Genomic DNA, 14,416 nt, shown 5'->3' on the forward strand with positions numbered 1-14,416 from the left:
TGCCAGAGCCGAAGGAAGCTGCCCCTCTCTTCTTGACACGCTGGAGAAGCTGCCTTTTCTCACGCCGAGAAATCCAGCTCCGGTCTTCCTGAGTTACCCTAGCGGGTTGCTGGGAGATTGAGTCCTGAGAAGCGAGATACAAGACCTCCTTCATTCTATAACCAAGGTACGGAGCTGATTAAAACCTTAGAGAGAATTCTTGATTCCGATCCTTGGCAAAAACCTAACTTTAACTTAAAACTGCTACTTACTTACTCCTTCCCATGTATTAGGCTTTGGTCAGGTACACTGGGGTAGGCGTATCTTAGAAGCATCAGTTGAGTCTGTTAGTCAATGTTTTTATGTATGTATATATTTTATCCATTTTAAAGTATCATATGGCTAAGAAACCAGATCAATGCTTTTACAGTATTATTTCATAATACTACTTTTACTGTACGCACTTTACTTTATGATAAGTATTGCAATTGTGGCAATTCATTTCTCTTGCATGAGAAAGAAGACTGCTCAATAAAATAACACAACACCTTTTTATTGAAAACTCCAGTCTCTCTATTTCTCTGCACTCTGGTGAAACTAAGCATGCACAATTGACTGAGTGAAATAGCCATCTATTGTTTTCATACAACTCTAAAAAAACACTGTTTCTGAGGGAGCAAAGTTGTCATGTTTATGTGGTTGTCAGAAATCACTTATTGTCTAAATCAGGACAGTTAACCCTTTCCTGAACATTCGAGAAAGCTTCTAGTGACCTCTGAGCTAGCTGGCAAAACTAATTAAGTCTAACATAGTCAGTAGAGACCTAGATGACCTCAGTCCTATGTCTACACTGCTGTTTATGTTATTCCAATGCGCAGAGCCTCTTGGGAATATAGGAACTACACTACATGGCGCCTAACATTTGGTAAGGCGATAATCTAACGCAAGACACTAGAGTAACTCAGTTGTGCTTTTCACACAGACCCCTTTTTCCCGTAAAAACTCCAATAGACTTCTGGAGTGGGTGAAAGGTTAATATCCGCCGGAACTTAGTAGGATGAGAATCCTATGTATTAGTTTTTGGTTTACCAATAAACAACTGAAGAGTGAAGAAGAAACAAACAACCTCAAAATAATATGTGAGGTGGAAGGGAAAAAGAGGGGTAAGAAAACTCAACATATATAAAAAGTTGTTCTTGGTTTAGTCAAAGTTGAAGGATACAGTGTTCCAAAATATTATGCACCTAATCTTTGTTTCCTTGAAACTTGATCTGCAACAAAACTTTCTGTCAGTAACAAGGGAGAAAATGAAGACCAAAGAGAGAAAGAAGCATTAGCAGCTCGACTCTTAGCGGAAGACTCAAGTCTTCAAGAAAATGACCCGAATGCTATAATCATTCTGGTCAATATAAGAAGAACTATAACTCTTTAACTCATTGAAAATGGACTATCACCAAGAGGTGGTACAGTCATATTTGTGATAGAGGTACATGAGTTTCGGCACACAGAGTTATTTTATTCATGGATACATTTTCCAGCAGCACACGCTGTGACAAAAGACTTCCACTATTACAAAATAGAGGAACCTCCGGATATATACACTCCTTATTGAGGACGTTGAAATCCCACTAACATACCAAGAGCACCTGCTCTGGTTTAAAAGCACCCTAAAACATCAAAATTACATCACCAGGCACGGTCCACTAGGTTGACCAGGAGCCACGTGGCCGGTTCTAGCCAACTACACAACACACACAGACATTGAAACAATCTCAAGCGAAGAACTCCTAGTTAAATTAAAAGAATTAACAAAGGCATATAGAGAATTAGTTCAAATGGCAAAGGACAATATAAAGTACCTCCAGAAATTGAAGGAGACAGATATTACAGACCAACCATTTGAGCTTTCTAAAATCATAGAAAAATCCTATGAAGAATTAGGAAGAGATGGTTTGGGTGGTAAACCGATAAAATCCCAACTAATTGAAAATCCTGAAAAAAACTATATTAAAAATTATCTAAATACTCCAAAAAAGAGCTGGAATGGTAATAAACAACCCACTCCCAGAGAAAAACAATTCCAGTCGAGAAGAAGGTCTCCCCAACGGAGGAATAAATCACCGGTTGGAAGAGACAAATCTCCCCAAAGGGAACCCTCGGAAAAAAGATATAACCTTAGAGATAGGGATAAAATAAGAAAACCTGACAGATATCAAGACATTGATACACGTCCCTCTCGATCCTTTTCACTCAATCTTTCTCGATTTTCTTCACAGAAATCGGAAAGAAGAGTACGGTCAGAACACAAGGAAGAGCACGTCAAGTCCAAAGACAAAGAACCTGCTCATCAAAGTAAGAAAACACAATTTCCCAGAAAGAAGGTAGCAAGTATTAAAATTAAACATGCCGAGGATTCTGAGGACACACCTGAAAAACGGAGAGTGGGCCCAGACAATGCTAGACAGCGCAGCAGAAGTGACCATAGCTCGCAAGATCCTGATGAATCTTCTGGAGACAGTGGACACGAATGAATACATTCAGGTGGAAACTGCAGACACACGAGTTAGTGTGCCCCATAAACTATATGAAATAACATTGCGTATAGAGGGAGATAAAACTAGGAAAATTAAAGGTCTCTTTTGGGAGAATATTTCTAAAGGCTATGACATCCTGTTAGCTGAAAAAGACTGGCCACTAGAGTTTGTCAGGGAGTGTCCTCATGGCGAAGAAATGATTATGCCTGCCTTCTCAAATCATATCCCAATTCATAAAAAATACACATTTGCAAGAAAATGGGCGGTGGCCCAAGCCCCTGCATTATATAAAAATCATTTAGGATGGAATGAGGATTCTCCTCACCACAAAATCCAATTAAAAAATCAACCCACTGCACAAAGACAGTACCCAGTTAAACAAGAAGCTAAAAAGCAAGTCAGGGAGATCTTAGATCAACTTGAATATCAAGGGGTGATTGAAACATGCACCTCACAAATGATCAATCCTTTTTTTCCTGTCTCCAAGCCAGACGATTCATTTAATCTAGTTTTGGACTACAGACATTTAAACTCCTGCTGTAAAACAATTGCAGTACAAAATACACACAGTGCAGCACTAATGAACAATATCGTGCACAAAAAATATAAAACGACATTAGACATTTCAAATGGATTCTTCTGTCAAAACATAGCACCTGAAAGCAGGTACTTGAACGCTTTCTCAATAATGGAGTCGCAAAAACAATTTTGCCGACTCCCACAGGGATTCAAGAGTAGCCCAGGATTATTCTCAGCAAGGGTAACAGAATTACTACAAATATATGATGATGAAGCATTATCATATGTCGATGACATCTATCTGACAGACGATGACCTGGAGACTTACTTTAAAAGAGTGGACACCATAATTCTTGGGTTCGCATCAGAGGGTTACAAATTCAACTTTAAAAAGTCAAGAATTCCCCATCTAACAGTCCGAAATTTAAGGATATGAATTATCAAGTGAAGGCAAAAGCCTGGCAGACAAATTTTTAGAGAAGTGTGCAGTACTCCAAGCACCGAAAATGCTGTAAAATTTACAATCAATACTAGGCTTCCCGAATTTCGGTAGAACATACATTCTAAATTATGCACAGAGGGTTAAACCTCTCTATGAATTAATAAAACCTGATTTCAAACCAATACATTGGACTCAAAAACACACAGGAATTTTGAGAGCATTACAGACAACATGTTAACTAAAACAAAATTGCAAACTTGCGACAATGTACGCAACCTTGTAATCCGAGTAATTCCAGGAAAATGCGGATTCACATACCTGACCTCCAATGAGGGAGAAACTGTACCAATAGCTTACAAATCACACTTGTACACTCAAGCTGAAATTAAATTCAGTTCTACAGAAAAAAATCTGACTTCGGTTCAAACTGCTGTAGCATGAGAAAGAGCCCTAGCCCAAGGCAAAAGAATAACTGTTTATACTGCAGAATCGGCCCTTAAGGCATTAACAAGTCCACCGAATCTGAGAACAGTGGCATTAGATCCAAAATGGATACAATGGGAAAATTCTCTTGCTACAGAAGACCTGAAATACTATTTTGACCCGAAATTCAAAAAACTAGATGATCTAGAATATTAACAAGAATATCGTCTGCCAATCGAAATTCTGCCCCTCGAACAATATAAATGTGTGATCTACATGGACAGATTTGCACACCATTACGATGTAGAGAAAAAATCCTACAATGCAGCGTGCACGATTGTTAAAGTTTGCTGGCGCTGTGGTAAATTCAAACCAATGATTACCAAAACTGAATCACTCAGAAACTGTTCAGCTCAGCGAGATGAAATAGGATCTTTAAAGATGGCGCTTGAAAATGCCGATCGCGAATTCCCCACACTAATAGTGTGCGATTCGCATTACTGCGTCACGTCATATAACAGTGACATGCAGACATGGAGCAAACACGGTTACAAAGATGACACAGGTGCCACAAAAAAGCAGAAAAAGCTTTAGGAAGAAGTAGTTCTTTTGCAGAAAGAACTACAAAAGACTCAGGCAGGGAATTCATTGGCTAACAAAGCCACAGCGGCAGCGGTTCAACCGGCTTCCGTAGCCACAAAAAAGCGTTCAGAAAAACAAATAGATGGAGAAACCATGCTGGCGGTAAAAGCATAGTTAAAAGGCGATTATGCAGCATTACCTCTCAACTATCCACTCAGTAATACATACATAATTGATGCAAACTCCGTTCCTTTTGCTCAAATGCCTGGAGGGGGGGATAGAGTAATTCCAAACACAAACCGGAGAGTTTTCTTGATTGAAGACGCACACATGGGATTGGGTCTGAGGCACCAACAGATATTGAAATCTCTGATAGAATTACCATCACAATACTGGTGGCCGGGAATGAGCGTAGATATTTACAATTTTGCAAGAAATTGTGAGGACTGCGACAGAGATCACGGTTGTGAACCGGACCAGATCCCAGCCAAGACACCACTACAGGATATCCATGCGCAATAGTCCCACCGGACAAATGCGGTCCCATAATTATTAAGATTTGATTCACTAAAAATGTGGGCCCCAGCGCTCGGCTGATGCCAGAACTGTTATAAAAGATTTGCGAGTCATTTTCGGCACATACGCAATTGGCATGCTACATTCTGACCAGGGTCCTGTGTTTAACTCTCGAGCTTACAAACAGGCCATGAACAGCATGGGCATTGCATTGCGGTACTCTTCTCCCTTCCATCCTGAGGGAAATGAGGTAGTGGAAAGAAAAAAAACGTGACATAAAGCAATCTATAACGGCGAGGGTATTAGGTTCGGGTGATGGGTGGGTCAAACAGAGAAAGGATCGCCGTGAAGAAGGAATTTGGGCCTTCTTACAGAAAAGCAGTACCTGTCTTAGGTATCAGCAGAACAAGATCAGTAGTACTACCGCCACTTGCTGGTAAAAAGGAAAACAGAATTGTTTCCATCGATCGGGTGAAACCACAAACATGTGGCCGATAATAAATAGCAGGCCCAGTGGACTACCAAGAAATAGCAGAAGACCAAACTTTGCTACAATCCAAGAGGTTCAAAATGAGAGACTAATCACATTCGATAAACCAACAGTAAATAAAAAAGGACTATGCAACAAAGCCATGGAACTTGTGCCTCTTGAAACCCAAATTGCAACAATTCCTGATGATACACCAATCTACAACGATGTATCCTCAGACTGTACAAATGTAACAAAAGAAAATGCAAAGATCAATGGAAATCCGGAAGCAATCCCACCAATTGACAGAACTGCATCTGGCTAGTTTATCAACTTTGATGACTTTTCCGATGATCCAAGTAAACATGGAGTCAAGCCAGCAACGAAAACTTTCAAAGAGAAAATGACCGAGCTGTTTCACAAACTGAAAGAGACATATCTGATCTCACCATGGATTGAATTTTGGACTGTGTCAGGTGTACTTTTCCTTCTGCTTTGGCTAATCATGGTTTTATGTTTGGGTACATTCATTGATGGAAAATATAGTACAATGGACACAGCAAGTCAAAACATCAACTTGGTCCTAAAGTCGCACAGACCCTCTCACATCGAGAAAAGAGAACTATCATCAGTGAACATCACAGCCAATCCAATACCTGAGGGTATTGCATGGAACAGAACAGACTATGATATTTATGGCCCGATTAAGCTCTTTAAGTATCCACACCAGTTCAAGATTTCCTTAAGTGATTTTGTGAAACCAAGTTCCTTTTCTGATGATTGGGATTTTGAAAATATTAATAATATGATGTCAGATTTAATAATGTCAGCTAAATTTACAGAACATGATTATTTACAGGGTTCATCAAATTATGAAGAATTATACTGTTACAATAACTATGGTCATCAATATTTGCATAAATCTGCACAACCTAGAAATGTTTTTACTTATAATCAATGGGAACATTGTCCAACACCACCAAAAGGAAGTTCGAAAACATTTTTGAGAGATTTCCATACTTCTCAGGGTTTAACAACAGTGATCCAGAAACATTTTATTTTAAAATGTTAAATAGGACAGGAATTAAAAACATGCTGACAAATACTAAATTGATTTATTCTGAAAAAGTTTATGACAAAATGTCAACATTTGGTTTTGAATTTTGAAAAAACAACATTGAAACAAAAACCATCTGGGGAACAAAAGACTGGCAGGTACAATGTCTAGAATCATTATTTAGAGCATGCATGATCCCAGAACAAATAATATTCCTGAATGATACCATTCAACATACTACTTGTCTTGGTTTAGCTAAGATAAAAGACTTAAACAAACCGTCTATTCCAAAGACCATACCTGATTATAACAGTACTACTGATATGGAAATAGACATATCCCATATTTTTCACCAAAAGAGAACAAATCCTGATTGGAAAAAATGGTGGATCGGCCTATAGACACAAACAACTGTCAAGATAGATTCCTGAACAAAAGACAGGGGTTTAAAATGACCATACCAGACACAAGATATTCCCAGAGACAACATCCAGGGATAGTTACAACATACAGTGTAGGGAAACTATGCCTTGAGTGGCTACAAACATCTACACTGGCTGAAATTAAGCAACACTTGACTTTACTTAAAGAATGTGCTGACTTGCGAGATTTCATAATGGGACCTCGCAAAACAGCGTCAAAAACTTTTCATAGCGGCCGGTATATACGCTGCATACAACGAAGCTTGGAAAGTAATGCAAATTGAAACAGCAGAAAAAATATGAGAAATTGATTGTATAAATTTGGAAAAATCACTTTCTGTTGTGGACAATGGGTTAACGACAGTATTGTATTATCTGCCTTTGATATAATAGAGCAAGACTTGCTAATGTTAAAACATGGTCAGTCCCAATTGCGTTCTATTGTACAGCTTGGCTGGACGTTGCAAAACCTATGTTCAGGCTACGTGCCATGGCGTCTACTCAACACAACGTCATTATTTTCTATCTTTAACCTTACTGATAAGCAAATCAGTTTGGCACAAAAAGGAGCAGATTATACGATTCTGAGCATTGAAAAACTTGAGAGATTACCATTGACAATGTCAAAGAGACCTGTCATTGAATGGATAATACACATAACAATTCCAATTCCAATAACAACTTTCCAGTTTAAATATTGCCAAGAATATATACCAGCAGGCAAGTATGAAAGGTTGGGTAAAGGTTACATAAAATCAACCTGGGATTTACCTTACACACACAAATGTTATAGTGAAGGACAAAAGGAGGTATTCCTTAGTGGCAATAATTGTAAAAAATCACTAAGCGGTATACTTCTGTGTCAAGGTATTACCTTGCATGGAGCCTGCGAAGGGTCTTCAAATAACCTTTCATGTCACCTGAAAGGCACTCCTGCAAGACAGATAGAACCATTCTTCAGACAACTTTCTAACGGTAGCTACGTTATAAGAACTGACCACAGCTGTTGTGGCTTGGTGCCAGGAGAATGCTATCTGGTAACTGTTACTTCCAGGGTTGTTTATTTATTGCATCCAAACAGCAATCCAGACTTTGAGGCGGCAATATGGCCTTATTGATACTTTAAGCAGAATGAAGTCTATTCTTTTACAGACAACTCTGCCTTTCACATCATCCAAAGAAACGTATGACCTGCAAGTTGCACGGACAGCGGCAGAGATACATACCCTTTTATCGATAAATTGCCCCGTACATTTTGCAGAAATGTTAAGCCAAATTTTAAACATGTCTGATACCAGTGGCATCGCACATGTATTTAAAATGATTTTTTCGCGACTGTTAACACCATTTGAAACAGTTCTGGGCATCTTCCTGAATTTTGTCCATTCTCTCTTAGGTGGCCTACCTTTAATTTTGGGACTCGTAGCAGGAATTTTATTTTTGTTCCTTCTGCTCCGATATGGCAAGCCAATCCACAGACAAGACTCCAACAACGATGGAAGAAACGATCCTAGCAATACGATACCGAGACCGTATCAATAAGGTCCTCGGATTGGCCCGGCTAAGAGATCTGAGTACAACTTGGTTTCTTTCATTCAGACCAATCTGGCAGGATTGCATCTTACCTGTGCTTCGATGTCTGCTATGCGGAGAAGAATGCGTGTTGGACGTCTGTCTTACACTACCATCAGCAGTACCAATGGATATCGATACTTTGCTAGGTCCGGTAACAACTCATGCAACACGTTGTACCCAAAGGCTACCTATTCTGATGACTGCATTCGTTGAGACTTCAGCACTACGAGTAGGGGGCGGTGAAGTACGAGAGGAAGCAGCACCAAACAGGTACAACCTTCTGTGAGCATTGCTGATCCAAACATAAATGATAGCAATCACGCAGAGAACAGCACAATTTCAGTATTTTCGAACTTGGTCGAACTTTCACCTTATGTGGTAGACCAATTTTTTGCGAGTCTGTCTGATATGATGTTCTTCCTGAACAACGGGAATAACTTTTTAGAACAACAAGCACACAGCGCTCCCTGAACTCTGAATTTGGCCTTCAGTTCTGTTAAACAAAGCAATTGAAAACATTTGGAACTATTTTTCCTCTGAAAACAAAATTATTTTTATTTTCAAATCAAAATATTTTTCCATTTTTCCTGGCACATGATACTTTGCTTAAAGTAGAACTATTCTTAGAGAACAGAGCTTCTTTTTTTAGAAACATAAGATACAATATTTTACAGATTCTGTGATGTGTCCCTAATGAGGCATTAAGGATATCCCCTTGGGCACACCTTGTTTTCCTCCCTTGAAATCAGAGGATTCCACACATTTTTTACTCCATGGTAAACATCATTTCTTTTATTTCTTTATGATTCATTCTCATTATCCATATTTTGTAAATATTTCAAAGTTACTTTTTCATCTAATCCACATCAGTGACATAATTCCTTTTAACTCCAATGCATTTCGGGCGAAATCCTGTCGCCCTTCATCAGGGAGTCAATACTCTAAAAACACAAAGAATAATAAACAATGATTATTATTGTATTCCAGGGTCTCTCAGTCATGCTGTTTATGTGCTTAACTTAACATCACAAAGTGCTCCAGGTATAACCACCCCATTGTTCTTTTTCTACCTGTGTCTCTTATTATCAACTCCATGATATACATATTCACTTAATGCCACTGTTCTTCACTACGCCGTGAAAGTCTGAAAAATATCAATATCACAAAAGCTCGTAAGTAACTCTCTCTAGTTTATCCCGTAGTTACCAACATAACTCAAAAACCGGTGAGGGTGTCACGGTTTCCAATGTTGAAACTGACCTGCATTAAGTTGCCTTGGCGTTTTATTCGGTATTCCTCTGCGTTCTCTAAATCTCCATTCCAGACGGTAGTCACGGTTACCAACAAGCTCTTCTCCTATACGCTGTTGTTCCGCTCACGTGACCATGAAGCGGGACAACATACTGCACCAAACCTCTTCTTTCAAATCCGGCAACACCCCTCTATACTACCGCTTCTAGGTTAACCATCATATTCGGAAAGTACTAATTAGTTAAAATAAGGAGAGTAACGCTAATACGTAATCTAAAGTCAATCCAAAAATATTTCAAAAAACCAAAGCTAATCGCACAGGCAATTCGAACCCATGTCAGTCAATGTAAGAAAAAATCCCATGTTCTACACGGTGTGCTATGGTGTAAGTGTAGTGTGTTATGTGATTTGCACAGTACAAGGTACTCCATATTCGACTCTGGAATTTAAAATGAAAATAATAACAAATGAAAAATATTAACACATTATAGCATATCATATCGCAGGTCTCCTTTCCAGTGCAAGAAAGACAGCAGCAAATGTATCCAGATTATAAATAGCATGACAGTTCGCTCCGTTCGTTGAGCCCATTCGGACTTTGAGTACACAATTTATGTATCCAATAGTTCTCATGTTGCAACATGTGTTTGGTATTATCCCTTCCTTCTGTTTTTTCTACTACTTTGAAATATTTACAAAATATGGATAATGAGAATGAATCATAAAGAAATAAAAGAAATGATGTTTACCATGGAGTAAAAAATGAGTGGAATCCTCTGATTTCAAGGGAGGAAAACAAGGTGTGCCCAAGGGGATGTCCTTAATGCCTCATTAGGGACACATCACAAAATCTGTTAATTAGGCGCCCAGGGACATTGGCCGCCACCTACGGAGCACCCAAAAAAAATATATATATAACTAACTGCTTAAAACAAGTTGGGCACTCATCCCACTTTTCGTATACAATATTTTACCTCAGCTTCTAGCACATGTACAATATCGTATAAGTATGTGATGAAATGGTCTCGACCTTCTCTTCTGTATACAGAGCCATTTCATGTGTAATTTCATTTATAATTTTCGCAATTCATTCAGCTGATATATATGAACTTAACTGAATGATAACCTTGCTTGAAAACGTACAGTACCAATACTCATTTTCGTGTATAAACCATACACCATTTCAAATGCAATTATGTATTTTGGGGTGGGTTGGAAAACACACATGCATGCATCGCATGTTTACTATTGCTTAGTTTTTAGTAATGATGGACATTAATCCGTGGAGTGGGTTTTGTATTTCTATCTAGGACCCTAATTTGATATTCCAGATTCATGCCCTTATGTGGTTTTAATAAATAGTACCCTTATAAAGGCATTAGAATCAGATCCATATTTAGTAATAGCCCATGCAGTCCAAAGCACGGCAAGGCTACTCCCATAGACTCCTAGAAAGCACAACGCGTTCTTTAAACAAACCAAGCCTCCAGCAGCCCGGGAATCCCCCTCCTGCTTTTGTTTTGATTTGCACAAGAAATCCTAGAGTCCAGCAAGAACTGTTAATTCTTAATGACGTCTTATGTCCAACCTTACGTCAAACCCGACACCTTTCAGGTATAAGTATACCAGCGTTGCCTAAAGCAAACACACAGTGGTGGGGAGCAGAGCGACGTTCTACTTGTCCGAGAGCCCAGCTGTTGCCAGAGCCGAAGGAAGCCACCCCTCCCTTTGTGACGCGCTGGAGAAGCTGCCTTTTCTCACGCCGAGAAATTCAGCTCCGGTGTTCCCAAGTTACCCTCTCGGGTTGCTGGGAGATTGAGTCCTGAGAAGCGAGATACAAGACCTCCTTCATGCAGAGCTGATTAAAACCTTGGAGAGAATTCTTGATTCCGATCCTTGGCAAAAACCTAACTTTAACTTAAAACTGCTACTTACCTTCCCACGTATTAGGTTTAGGCTAGGTACACTGGGGTAGGCGTATCTTAGAAGCATCAGTTGAGTCTGTTAGTCAATGTTTTTATGTATGTATATATGGTATCCATTTTAAAGTATCATATGGCTAAGAAACCATATCAATGCTTTTACAGTATTATTTCATAATACTACTTTTACTGTACGCACTTTACTTTATGATAAGTATTGCAATTGTGGCAATTCATTTCTCTTGCATGAGAAAGGAGACTGCTCAATAAAATAACACCTTTTTTATTGAAAATGCCTGTCTCTCTATTTCTCTGCACTCTGGTGAAACGAAGCATGCACAATTGACTGAGTGAAATAACCGTCTATTGTTTTCACACGACTCTAGAGATACAATCTTTATTCTGAGGGAGCAAAGTTGTCATGTTTATGCGGTTGTCAGAAAATAATCCCTTCTTGTCTAAATCAGGACAGTTAACCCTTTCTTGAACATTTGAGAAAGCTTCTAGTGACCTCTGAGCTAGCTGGTAAAACTAATTAAGTCTAACATAGTTAGTAGAGACCTAGATGACCTCAGTCCTGCGTCTACACTGCTGTTTATGTTATTCCAATGCGTAGACCCTATTGGGAATATAGGAACTACACTACACCATCATGGATTGGGTTGCTCCAACTACTCAGACTCAAGTCGGAGCTTTCTTGGGCCTGACTGTCTACTACAGAAGACTTGTGAAGGTGTTTGGATCCATTGTGACATACCTGAATGACTTAACTTCCAAGAGAAATCCCAAGAAAGTTCAGTGTGCAGTTAGCTGTGAAAAGGCATTTGATGACCTGAAGCAGGCCATGTGCACTACACCAATACTGCAAAATCCTCAATACTTCAAAGAATTCATTCTCCAAACAGATGCATCTGAGTTGGGGGTAGAGCTGTGTTATCACAATTGAATGATGAAGGTCAGAACAAGCCAGTAGCTTTTATTAGCAGAAGGCTGACCCCTAGAGAGAAACGTTGGTCAGCTATTGAGAGGGAGGCCTTTGCTGTGATTTGTACTCTGAAGAAGCTGAGGCCATCTTGTTTGGCACTCACTTCTCTGTTCAGACTGACCATAAGCCCCTCTTGTGGCTAAAAAAGATGAAGTGTGAAACACCCAAACTTTTTATGTGGTCCATTTCCCTACAGGGGATCGACTATACAGTGGAACATAGACTTGGGAGTAACCATGCTTATGTAGATGGACTCTCCAGATATTTCCAATTAGAACATGAAGCCTTAACTGGTCAAGGTTAGTTTAATGTCCCTGTGTTTTTTTGGGGGGGTTGTGTCGTAGAGTAGGATCTGCTTACTACGGTTACCCCCAATTTTTACTGGTGTTTTTCGAATTTAGTCTGGCAGGGGCCCTGTTATCCAGGACAACAGCCTAGCTGCTTTCCTCTCTAAATTGATTCCATGTGCTTTAGGTACACTCCAGTTTGGTTTCTGGGGTACCCTTGTGAGTTCCTAGTATATGGTACACCAGGTACTAAGGGCATAGGTACCCCAGACGCCTACCAGGGGTTGCAATATGTATTATGCCACCCCTGAGAAGCCTTCCAAAATTACACCACAGGCCTGCTACTGCAGCCTGGGTAAGGTGGTGCAGGCACCACTTACTAAGATGTAGATTACCTATATCTACCTTAAATCACTGCACATAGAAACCTGCCAGTTGCCCCTATGGCAGGCCTTAACAATCCTGAAGGCAGGGTGCTTGGTTTTGGGTGAGAGGGTACCTGTGCATGAGCAGAGCCCCTCTGCAGCCTTCTTAAACTATTCTCTGGGGCTGTTCGGTGATGCAGCCAGACCACATACTCTTAAGTGCATTATAACCTCGCGGTAAATGCTAACTGTGGAAAAGCTGCATGGAAAAATGTTGTGTTTGGTGTCAAACAGTTTGGAATTCTAACCCCCCTCCAGTCCTGGCGGCGGGGGTAGAATTCCAGCCTTCTAGAGGAAGAGACTTGTACACACTAGTCTAACCGGTAATAGTTTAAAAGAGCCCTCGCATCCCAAAATAGATGCTGCAGTCACAGACACAAGACTGGCCTCCTGCTGCTGACCGAAACTCTGGCAGGGGAGGCCTGGACAATAGGTTTCCTGTCACAGGGAGGTGTAACCACCTCCCAGACAGGCTTTAGTGTATTGGGGCTGGGTAAGAGCACTCTGAGAGTGCTCCCAGTTTGCACTGGGGCACATTTGGTGTCCCTGTGAGTAGTCCAGTTCTAACCGGATGCAGGGGCTACCAGCCCCTGCTCTGGCGTGAAATTGGACAAGGGAAATGGGTGCATCCACCCCTCTTTCCAGATCCTCCCATGGGTGGAGCCCCAGAGTATGTACAACCCCTTTCTTTAGTATAAGGAAAGAACTCCTGACAACAGGACTTTAGATTACACCTGGCCGAAACTCTCAAACTGAATCCTGGAACTTAGATGTTCTACTAAAGACTAGAGGACTGAAGAATTTCCCATGGGGTCAAGCAGTGACTCCCCTGCTTGGCAGGCACCAAATAATCATCTTGCAGTCTACAATTTCGTAGCTACCTCCGGACTACGAAGTATTTGTGACACAGGAAGAGGATTTCCAGACTCTTCAGAGGACGTCCCAAGTAAGTCCCCAGCAAAGCTGCAACCCACAGCCCTCGTGAGTGACGTGGAAGCGGAACTCCTGGACACTGTGCACATTTGCTA

The sequence above is a fragment of the Lissotriton vulgaris genome, chromosome 5, assembly GCF_964263255.1.
Source record: "Lissotriton vulgaris chromosome 5, aLisVul1.2, whole genome shotgun sequence".
In the NCBI taxonomy this organism is placed as follows: Eukaryota; Metazoa; Chordata; class Amphibia; order Caudata; family Salamandridae; genus Lissotriton; species Lissotriton vulgaris.